This window comes from Camellia sinensis, chromosome 12 (assembly GCF_055761805.1).
Source record: "Camellia sinensis isolate YWXY chromosome 12, ASM5576180v1, whole genome shotgun sequence".
Classification (NCBI taxonomy): domain Eukaryota; kingdom Viridiplantae; phylum Streptophyta; class Magnoliopsida; order Ericales; family Theaceae; genus Camellia; species Camellia sinensis.
In genome coordinates this window covers 98116120-98124414 of record NC_138972.1, presented here as the reverse complement: position 1 = coordinate 98124414, position 8295 = coordinate 98116120, and positions in this window count along the sequence as shown.

Genomic DNA, 8295 nt, shown 5'->3' with positions numbered 1-8295 from the left:
GCATTAAGGCCTAAGGTAGCGGAGTCACATGACGACCGAACTGTAGACTGTTCGGGTTATTATTATCTAGGTAGGCGGTCTGTGGGATCGCGGTGTGTAGTAGAGATGTCGCACATCGCACCTACCTTCAGTCGATGCCAGGCGAGTAGGGCTTTGGTTAAGCATACTACTTCTGATAGACTGGTCTGATTTAACTCGACATAAAGGAGGTCGACGTAATGCTGGTGGTTCACAAGTAATAGCCCAATTGGGTATTCCACATGAACCAATATAGAGTAGAGAGAAATCCACTCCTGGTATGCATCGATACTATTTGGTGGTGCGACAGACACTGTTTGGAGGTTTTGGCCTCTACACATGTAAGAAGTGTAGAGGAGAGCACAGCCGCTTGTCCAGAGAAGGACAACAGAGGTAGTGCGCCCACAATCTCTGAGGCTGTATGGCTAGCCTTGAAAAGGAGAAACATGTAGACGTTAGAGGTAAGCAATTTTGTGTAACTCTCTCTCTCTCTCTCTACAGTGCTCTCAACCTTCTCTCTTCTCCTAGAAAGCTAATTTGACCGCCAGAGGGGTTTTCCGGCAAACCCACCCGCTGGGTAGCTCACCTTGATTTTGTTACAATGCGACGAAGTTCCAACAGAGTGCGATGAGCTTGTAAGCAAGGAGGTACGGAGCGGGGCGAATATTTCTCTTCCGTACAATTACGGAGCGGGGCAAATATTTCTCTCTCATACAATTCAAATTCATTTAAGATGTATGTTTCAATTACACATTATAATCTTTTTAAATGTGTTTTTAAATTTTGTACAAATATTTTTACTGTTTAATTTTATACTATATTTTGAGTTTGGATTTGCTAAAGTTGAAAATCTCAACTTCACGGTGAAGTTGATCTATTATGGGACTGACTTGAACCTATTTTGGTAATCTAAATCGTTCATCTCATACAATCAATTGAAAAAAGTATCCATTCAAAAAATCAAATTGATCAAATATCGATTGTCATACCATTATATCATTGTTATTCATACGACACATATTTTTTAAGAGTAAATTACACTTTGCACCTCTGCACTTTGCACCAAATCTCACTTTAGCCCTTACACATGAAATCATGAAAGTTAACCCGTCGTATTTCTAGTCAAATCTCACTTTGGTCCTTGCACATGAAATTATGACTGTCAACCTCCTGTACTTTTGGTAAAATCTCACTTTGGTCCCTACATAAGAATCAATGTCCCATTTCTGCTATTCAATTGTTTAAATCATTAACAGAATCTAATCATATGATAAGAATGTGACTATGACATGAGGGTAAGAAGAAAAAATCATTTACATTTTTCACCAATACACACCTGATCTCAAAATTTACATCTAAATATGACTGTATTAAGCTAAAACAAAACACAGATTGTGAACAATTAAGAAGATGAACGCAGATTCTATAAATTAGAATCATGAAACTCTACTTTACACGGTAACACAGTTTTCTTCCTATTCATCTTTCTTCCTCTTTGATTTCTTTGTTGCATTTTTTTTTTATATTTCAAAAGTTCTACTTTCTTGCCTTTTCATCCCAATTTTTACCATATGAATATATATATATATATATATATCATATAACTTTGATGTGTTCATCACATAGGACAAAATGTATTAGTGGGAAATATAGATGATTTTTCTCTTTTACCCTCATTTCGTTGTCAGATTTTTGTCACATGACTGGACTTTGTTAAAGATTTTAAAATGAAGTAACAGAAGAGGGACATTGACACTTATGTAGGGATCAAAGTGAGATTTGAGTAAAAGTGTAGGGGTTGACTATCACGATTTCATGTGTAATGACCAAAGTGGAATTTGACTAGAAGTGCAGGAGGTTGACTGTCATGATTTCATGCGTAGGGACCAAAGTGAGATTTTGGTACAAAATGTAGGGGTGCAAAGTGTAATTTACCCTTTAAGAATAAACCATCCATTTATTATAATATATATGTTATTTGAACAATTGATTGCTAATGTCTGATCAACCGAATTTTTTGCATGTATATTTTTCTTAGTTTATCATTTGAGATGAATGATTCAGATAATTGAAATGAGTACAAATTGGCCCATAATGAGCCAACTTCACATGTAAAGTTGAGATGTTCAATTTTAGCAAATCAAAACTCATTGCATGGCAAGGAACTCAAGATCATAGGGACATAAAAAGTTTTAAAAATAAGGTATAAAAATACATATATTTTTTTTATATTCACATTAAATTACAAAACATAATAATTGTAAGATAATTTATTTATTAAAGCGAAACAATTTGAGTTATGTTTGATATTTTTTATGTAATTAAAAATATCTATAACATAATCAATATTAAAACCCAAAGCAATTTATTTCTCCGTAAATATGGATAATTAACTTGTTAACCATTCTATCTATCTACCTTCTTCTCTACTTTCAAGGTATAACTTGTAATCAATCCTAGTTACAAGATATTTTTTTTTTCTTTTTTTTTTGGTTCTATTCGGTTTAAATTTTTAATTTTATACTTTGATTACATCTTTTATAGATATAAAATATAAAAAGGGACAACCATTTTAATTTTTTTTAAATAAATAAATAAGAAGATAACCCACTTGTCCCTTTAGGTCCATAATTGTTGTTAAGTATTTGCCTTCACTGTCCCAAAACAATCATAATAAAAAATTATACTGATTGGATTATGTTTTAAAAAAATTATACTCTAAAAAATAATAAATAAATAAAATGAAGAATGGAGAATCAATCGCCAGCTTACATTTCCTCTACACTTGACTTAACCCTCTAAAAAAAATAATAAAAAAAAAAAAATAAGACTTGACTAACTGATGATGACCTTAGTGAGTCTACCACCTTGACCAGATCAGAACTAAAAGGTAAATTTTGTCTGATTTTCACCCGCGTACCTAATTCACATCATCAAGCGGTGACGGGACGAATGGGGAGGGGTGGTGGGGGAAAGATGACAGTGCTGGTGATGGTGGTGAAGGGCTGGGTGGAATAAAAAATTATGCGTATATCACTTTCGTCCCAAATTATTTGTTCGGTATTAAAATAAAAACTTAAAAATAATATATATTTTCTTGGTAAATTATTTTTAAAAATTTCAATATATGGATATATTAATTATTGGAATATTTCTAAATAAATTTTATCTCACAAACAAGTATTTCAATTAGTCCCAAAATTTTTCTGTTGATCTGTTAAGTCCTATTAATAGAGAGTTTCTTTTCGTGTGGTCCTATTTCAATTTTGGAAATGTTTTAGTTGACGATTTTACATTTTTATGATGTAACACTCCAATGTGATAGGTATTAATGTGACACTCTAACTTAGCGGGTATGATGTGACAGTCCAAAAAAATTAAAAATTCCTTAGTATACTTTTTCTAAATGTAATAACGTAGCGGGTATAATATGACACTCCAAAAAAATTAAAAACTCCTTAATATACCTTTTTCTAATGTGACAATGTGTAGGTATATGATGTGGAACTTCAAAAAATTAAGACTCCAACATGACGGGTATGATGCGACACACTTTAAAAATATAAAAACTCTTTAGTATACTTTTCCCAAATGTGACGACATAGCATATATGATGTGATAATTAAAAACTCCTTAGTATACTTTTCTCAAATGTGATAACATGGCGGATATGGTGTGACATTTTAAAAAAATAAAAATTCCTTAATGTACTTTTTTCAAATGTAACATTTGATACTCCAACGCGATGGGTATAATGTGGCACTCTAAAAACACTAAAAATTATAATGTGATACCCTAAAAAACCTAAAAGCTCCTTAGTGTGTAATTTTCTTAAATGTGACAACGTGATGGATATAATGTGACACCCTAAAAAAGCTAAAAACTCCTTAGTGTACTTTTTCTAAATGTAACATATGACACTCCAACGTGGCGGGTATAATGTGATGCTCTAACAACATTAAAAACTTCTTACTGTACTTTTTTCAAATATGACACTCCAACGTGGCAAGTATGATATGATACTGAAAAACTCCTTAGTATATTTTTTTTCCTAAATGTGACACTCCAATGCGGCGAACAAATGAATCATTACACATTCAAAAGAATCAAATGGATCACAAGAAAAAATATGGGACTATATGGGTCATAAATTCAAAATATGGAACTTCTTAGTCGATCTCCCTATATTATTTTTAAGTTCTCATTTTTTGTATTGGACAAACAATTTGAGACTACTTCAATATTAAAAAAAAGGTTTGATTCTTTCCCAAAAAAAATAAAAAAAAATCACATGATAATTGGACTATTCATGATCAAATTATAGTTGAATCTGTTAGAAAAATAGTTTGGAAACCATTAATAGGTGAAGGAGAAATTGACTCCAAAGTGCACCATTTGAGTATGATATTAAGACGAAATTTATTTAATTTAAAATTAAATTTATTTGATATTTATTTGGGTCAAAATTCATTACAAGAATTAACACTTTTGGTGACTAAATTTTTAGTCGCCGAAACTTTTTAGCGACTAAATTTTTTGGTCGCAAGAGTAGTCGTTGAAGGATTGTCGGGAAAGATAGTTGGCGACTAAAATTATTTTAGTCGCCAAATGTACTAAAATGCCGACTAGTTTTTTAGTCACCAAAAGTATTGAAAAAAATTACATCTCAACTTTTCAGCGACTAAAAATATTTTGTCGCGAAAAATCTTACTTATATCTAGCTACTAAAGATTTAGTAGCCAAAATTTTTTCGGTTCCTCCTATTATTTTTCTAGCTACTAAATATATTAGTCACCTAAAGTGTGATTGTGTTTTAGCTACTAAAAGTTTAGTCACCAAAAGTCTCAATTTTTCGCTACTAAACTTGTAGTCGGCAAAAGTTTTGTTGTTGTTCATCAAATTTTTTTGGCTACAAAATATTTTATGTGACGACCTAGTATGCCATCAATCTCTTTTACTTTGTTTAACCTCGGATTTGTCACGTTAGTGTGTCGGGTCTCACTGGAAGCCTTATTAATCATCTGGGTTGTTGCGCTCGAAAGTTTTTCTCGAAATTCTTGTTCTTGTTTCTTTAGTGTTGATTCCTACTTGTTCCAGAGGGTGCGAGGTTCGGTCCAAGGTGCCTAGAATTGAGTGGGGAAAATTCTGGGCTGGAAACCAGGGGCCGCACGTACGGGAGAGGGGCCACACACGCGGGAAGTGAGGCCACACGTGCGGAATCCATGGGAGGTTTGGGGCTGTACACTGCAATATATGCAGGTGCTGGAGGAGATGCGGCAAGGGAAGGCCGCACGTGTGGGGTTGAGGGCCGCACGTGTGGGGTTGAGGGCCGCACGTGCGGGGCACGTGCCGTACGTGCTTGACGCTGGGCGGTCCAAAAACCCTATTTTTTTTTATCTTTTAGGGCTGAATGTATCTCATTGTTTTCAACACCTCTCTCTCTCTAAAAGCATTTTTACTCTTCCTTCTCTCCAAAAACCCTCAGCTAGCAGTCAAAATCTTTGATTTCTTATGATCCTTTAAGCCTAGAGTCATCATTGCTCACTAATCTTGAAGATCAAAGCTAGGGCTCCTCTTGGTGTAGTGGAAATTAAAGAATCTTCCATCTTGACTCTAGGGTTTCATCTCTTTCATCACCAAACATTGAGGTAGGGACTTCCTTGAGTTATATATACATGTTTTGTTAGATTGATGTTGATTTTAAAGTTCTCTTGAAGTTATTTTGAAAGTTTGGTTTTTTGCTCAAGAGTGTAGAGATTTTTCAAAAGAGGGTTTAAAAATGTTTCAAAGTTGATCCTTAAAGGTTTCACTTTCATTAATTTAAGGAAGATGTTTTTGGTGGGTTTTCACTAAAGAAATGGGGAAATGTTTGGTTTTTAATGAAAAGCCCTAGAAATTTGGGGTTTTGGAAAAATATGAAAAAGTCTATGGATTTATTTCTTGTCTTGTGATAAGAGAATGAATGAGACTAGATTTCATAATATGTTTTTCTAAATAGCAATCTTCTTGATATATGAAAAATTAGAAATTATTTTAACATTATTGCTAAATACTTGAACATGTATTGTTTTGAGGTGGGAAATGGTTGTGTACCATGGATTGTGAGAATTGTAAAATGTTGGAGATTAATGTTTGAAAACATCACATGAAGTCTTGAAGATACCAAATTGCTAAGAATTGCGCATGATGAGAAATTGTTGTTGCGTGTTGATGCATATGGTTATTTTGCGAAATAACATTGAAGAGAGGAAATGGGAAATGTATTTGTTTTGATATTGTGGTTAAGATACTTGAAAATGGAGAAATGCTACGAGGCAAGGAAGATCACTACATTGCATTCGTATGAAATTAATTATTATGCATTGTGAATTTAGATTGGAAACATTTACTTCAAGAAAAGAAAATATGTTGTAATAAGAACTACGGAAATGTGTATGGGGTAAATACGTTGGTAAGTCCGATTAAGAGGTGTAGATGAGTTGATAAGTTGGCTTGAGTGTCCGGGTGAAAGACCAAAAACACGTGCGGAGGAGGTACCACTTCCCTTCCGGTTAGTAATCGGTAAAGTGGGGTTATTGGTAATTCTTGTTGAGCCTACTTGCAGACACCAACTTAGGAATTACCTAAGTCGTATTTACCACCCCTAAAGATTAAAAAAATTGGAAGTTTGAATTTGATGAGATTGCAAAATGTTAATGAAAACATGGTGGCTTTAAGAAGAGCATGAAATAAGATCATCTTTGAAATGGCATTGCATGGCATTTGCATTTGCATTAAATGTTGGAAAATTTGCATAACTGTACATACTTTGTAAGGATTTCTCTACTAGGCTTTATGCTCACCCCTATGGGATTTGGTACAGGTAAAGATATGGTAATCCCCTCGAGTTGATGGCGTGGGCATATTTTTGTGAAGAGTAGATTGAAAATCCTACGTGATTTGTGATTAGATCAAGATTAACTTATTCCAAATCCCAATTAATTCAAAACACTCAACCTAAAATCATCAAACACTTACGAGAGTGATTTTAGTTTGTTTGTTTTTGAGAATAAACAATAAATCGACACAAACGATTTTTTACGTGGAAAAAATCACAATTGAAGAATCTTCAATTGTAATAAAAAACCACGGGCGAACCGCCACTATCAATCCACTACTGAAGAACGAAAAGATTACAAAGATACCATACAAATTACCCAACCCATTCAATTTGTCTCTGAATCTTCTGTAACTCTTTCACCACACCTTCGTCACGGAATTGATCCTGAAGTTGATTCCACACCACAACTTCACTTGTCGAATTAACGACTGCGTAGAATCAAACGCCTTTTGGATTCTACGCTTTAATCTTCGGAATCCACCGAAGAGAACTTACTTGAAACTTAAGAAGCAACCTCCTTGATGTATGAATCTCAATGCATAAGTTCAGAACTCTCTCAAGAACATCAGGGAAAAGTATGAAAAATCTCCAAAGAAAACTTTAAACACAACCCTAGTGCTTGTAGATCAGATCTAGGAAAAACTACTTCAAAAAAACACCCTTAACAGCTTTAAATAGGAATCTGGATCCGCGATCTCCGCTCGAGCTCAACACAGCCCGCTCGAGCGGACTGACCAAAAACTGCGTGCGAACAAACTGAGATGCGCTCGAGCGTAGGAGAATCCGCTCGAGCATAAAATCACACCCACCAGTATTTTTTTGCTTGCCCTGACAAAATACTGAGACCTGCTAATCTACGCTCGAGCTCACAAGGATCCGCTCGAGCGGACAGAACAAAAACACAAAAAATTACATTTGAATCAACACAATGTTTTGTCTCCGGATTTGACAACATAGGGACCTAACAATCTCCCCCTTTGTCAATTCCCGGACAAAACCTTTCTAACCATTGTTCCTTACACACACGCACTATAAAAGTTTCAAAACAAATAAACAAATCATTCTTTTAAAACCCGAAAACACACAACTTGAGAAAGAATTCATTCATTCAACTTCATCCACTTATGCGCGTGTTCCATGAGCCTGAAAAAGAACACCCAAACACAAGCTAACCAAAAACAGGTGGAACTGGATTAAATAGTAAACCATTAAGCCAATCATAAGCAAACCAGTTTAAATAATAAACCATTAAGCCAATCATAAGCAAACCAGTATCCATCCATCCATAAACATATATCCATCCATCCATAAACATATATCCAAAATATAACCAAAAAGAAAAAACTATATAAAATCCAACTGTACCAAGGAAGGATAACCAGAGAACAACTGTACCA